Source organism: Panthera uncia, chromosome A2 (assembly GCF_023721935.1).
Source record: "Panthera uncia isolate 11264 chromosome A2, Puncia_PCG_1.0, whole genome shotgun sequence".
Lineage (NCBI taxonomy): Eukaryota > Metazoa > Chordata > Mammalia > Carnivora > Felidae > Panthera > Panthera uncia.
In genome coordinates this window covers 78,553,995-78,556,871 of record NC_064816.1, presented here as the reverse complement: position 1 = coordinate 78,556,871, position 2,877 = coordinate 78,553,995, and the positions used below count along the sequence as shown (strand labels likewise).

Genomic DNA, 2,877 nt, shown 5'->3' with positions numbered 1-2,877 from the left:
CAATGCAATCCCAATCAAAATTGCACCAGCATTCTTCTCGAAACTAGGACAAGCAATCCTAAAATTCATATGGAACCACAAAAGGCCCCGAATAGCCAAAGTAATTTTGAAGAAGAAGACCAAAGCAGGAGGCATCACAATCCCAGACTTTAGCCTCTACTACAAAGCTGTCATCATCAAGTCAGCATGGTATTGGCATAAAAACAGACACATAGACCAATGGAATAGAATAGAAACCCCAGAACTAGACCCACAAACGTATGGCCAACTCATCTTTGACAAAGCAGGAAAGAACATCCAATGGAAAAAAGACAGTCTCTTTAACAAATGGTGCTGGGAGAACTGGACAGCAACATGCAGAAGGTTGAAACTAGACCACTTTCTCACACCATTCACAAAAATAAACTCAAAATGGATAAAGGACCTGAATGTGAGACAGGAAACCATCAAAACCTTAGAGGAGAAAGCAGGAAAAGACCTCTCTGACCTCAGCCGTAGCAATCTCTTACTCGGCACATCCCCAAAGGCAAGGGAATTAAAAGCAAAAGTGAATTACTGGGACCTTATGAAGATAAAAAGCTTCTGCACAGCAAAGGAAACAACCAACAAAACTAAAAGGCAACCAACGGAATGGGAAAAGATATTTGCAAATGACACATCGGACAAAGGGCTAGTATCCAAAATCTATAAAGAGCTCATCAAACTCCACACCCGAAAAACAAATAACCCAGTGAAGAAATGGGCAGAAAACATGAATAGACACTTCTCTAAAGAAGACATCCGGATGGCCAACAGGCACATGAAAAGATGTTCAACGTCGCTCCTTATCAGGGAAATACAAATCAAAACCACACTCAGATATCACCTCACGCCAGTCAGAGTGGCCAAAATGAAGAAATCAGGAGACTATAGATGCTGGAGAGGATGTGGAGAAACAGGAACCCTCTTGCACTGTTGGTGGGAATGCAAATTGGTGCAGCCGCTCTGGAAAGCAGTGTGGAGGTTCCTCAGAAAATTAAAAATAGACCTACCCTATGACCCAGCAATAGCACTGCTAGGAATTTATCCAAGGGATACAGGAGTACTGATGCATAGGGGCACCTGTACCCCAATGTTTATAGCGGCACTCTCAACAATAGCCAAATTATGGAAAGAGCCTAAATGTCCATCAACGGATGAATGGATAAAGAAATTGTGGTTTATATACACAATGGAATACTACGTGCCAATGAGAAAAAATGAAATATGGCCTTTTGTAGCAACATGGATGGAACTGGAGAGTGTGATGCTAAGTGAAATAAGCCATACAGAGAAAGACAGATACCATATGGTTTCACTCTTATGTGGATCCTGAGAAACTTAACAGAAACCCATGGGGGAGGGGAAGGAAAAAAAAAAAAAAAGAGGTTAGAGTGGGAGAGAGCCAAAGCATAAGAGACTGTTAAAAACTGAGAACAAACTGAGGGTTGATGGGGGGTGGGAGGGAGGGGAGGGTGGGTGATGGGTATTGAGGAGGGCACCTTTTGGGATGAGCACTGGGTGTTGTATGGAAACCAATTTGACAGTAAATTTCATATATTAAAAAATAAAAAATAAATAAATAAATAAAAAATAAATAAATAAATAAATAAATAAAAAATAAAGAGTAAATACAAGACTTATACACTGAAAACCGTAAAACATTGCGGAGAGAAATTAAAGATCTAAATAAACGGAGACATTTCATGTTCATAGATTGGAAGAATCATTATGGTTTAAAATGGCAATTCTCCCCCAAAGTGCTCTACAGATTCAATGCAACCCTTATCAAAAGCCTATTAGGATTTTTTGCAGAAATTGACAAGCTGATCCTACAATTTATATGTAAGAACTAAAAAAGAACCAAACAAATTTTAAAAAGTAAGAACATGGCTGGAGGACTTCTTGCTTTCAAAACTTACTACACAAAGCTACTGTAATGAAGACAGTATGACACTGGCTTAAAAATAAGACACTGTAGGTGTGTGTGCACCTGATCTCAGCTGGTCTGCCTGAGACCCCCTGAGCACCAATCCTAGTCACGTGCGCAGTACCATTTCTGCTCCAACAAGGCTAAAGAAACTATCATGAACCAGGAGAAACTCACCAAACTGCAAGCACAAGTGCACATTGGTGGGAAAGGAACTGCTTGCTGAAAGAAGGTAGTTCATAGAATGACTACAGCAGATGATAAAAATTTCAGTTCTCCTTAAAGAAATTAGAGGTAAAAAAATATCTCTGGTACTGAAGAAGTGGCTATGTTCACAAACCAAGGAAGAATGATCCACTTTAACAACCCTCAAGTTCAGGCATCTCTGGCAGCAAACACTTTCACCATTACAAGCCATACTGAGACAAAGCATCTGACAGAAATGCTACTATCTTAAAACAACTTGGTGCAGACAGTCTGACTAGTTTAGGGAGACTGGCTGAAGTTCTGCCCAAACAATCCGTGGATGGGAAAGCACTACTTGCTACTGGAGAGGATGATGATGATGAAGTTCCAGATCTTGTGGAGAATTTTGATGAAGCTTCCAAGAATGAAGCAGACTGGATTGAGTCAACTTCTGAAGAAGATAAAACTTGAAGAAGTTACTGGGAGCTGCTATTTTATATTATGACTGCCTTTTAAAATTGTGTTCATAGAGCTGATAAAATCTAGATCTGTAATATTTTTAAGCCCAGGCCCCTTGGACACTACAGCTCTTTTCAGTTTTTGCTTATACACAATTCATTCTTTGCAGCTAATTAAGCTGAAGAAGCCTGGAAATAAAGTTTGAAACAAGGTTAATAAAGTTCTTTACCTACTGTAAAAGAAAGAAAGAAAGAAAGAAAGAAAGAAAGAAAGAAAGAAAGAAA

At 39.3% G+C, this 2,877-nt stretch overlaps 1 protein-coding gene and 1 pseudogene across 2 annotated transcripts in view; one reads left to right on the top strand and one right to left on the bottom strand.

The window, feature by feature from the left end:
• The window catches only part of PTPN12 (protein tyrosine phosphatase non-receptor type 12), a 112,444-nt gene that overhangs the window by 63,183 nt on the left and 46,384 nt on the right, over nt 1-2,877 (bottom strand). The gene's annotated exons all lie outside the window — the stretch shown is intronic.
• The window catches only part of LOC125930804 (transcription factor BTF3-like), a 4,859-nt pseudogene continuing 3,644 nt past the window's right edge, over nt 1,663-2,877 (top strand).